The sequence below is a fragment of the Chrysochloris asiatica genome, unplaced genomic scaffold (genome assembly GCF_000296735.1).
Source record: "Chrysochloris asiatica unplaced genomic scaffold, ChrAsi1.0 scaffold00083, whole genome shotgun sequence".
NCBI classification, from domain to species: Eukaryota; Metazoa; Chordata; class Mammalia; order Afrosoricida; family Chrysochloridae; genus Chrysochloris; species Chrysochloris asiatica.
Genome location: NW_006408601.1, coordinates 3,365,057 through 3,365,546, shown reverse-complemented (window position 1 = coordinate 3,365,546; position 490 = coordinate 3,365,057).

Genomic DNA, 490 nt, shown 5'->3' with positions numbered 1-490 from the left:
CCAATTCCTTCAATGCACCTTGGACTTCTTCCCTGAACATTGGACTTCCTCCCTGAACATTGGACTTCCTCCCTACTGCTAAATGTAGGCAGTATGTAGACTCTCCTTCCTAGTCTGCCTTAATCTGAATGCTCAGTTGAAATCTGTCCACCATGGGTCACCCTGCTGGTACTTAAAATACAGGGTGCATAACTTTCAGCATCACAGCAACATGTGAATCATCACTTTAGGACAAACTGACAGGCGACGAGTGGTGAAATAATGATCTAACACTTCATAAATGTTATGGAGTCCACAGGTAGCACAAACAGCTAACATGCCCAGGGACTAATTGAAAGGTTGGAGTCTTGAGTCCACACAGAGGTACCTCAGAAGAAAGGTTTGGAATAGCTGCAATTGTTATGTGCCGTGGAGTCGGTTCCGACTCATAGTGACCCTGTACAGGGTTTCCGAGGCTGTAAATCTTTATGGGAGCAGAAAGCCTCATCTT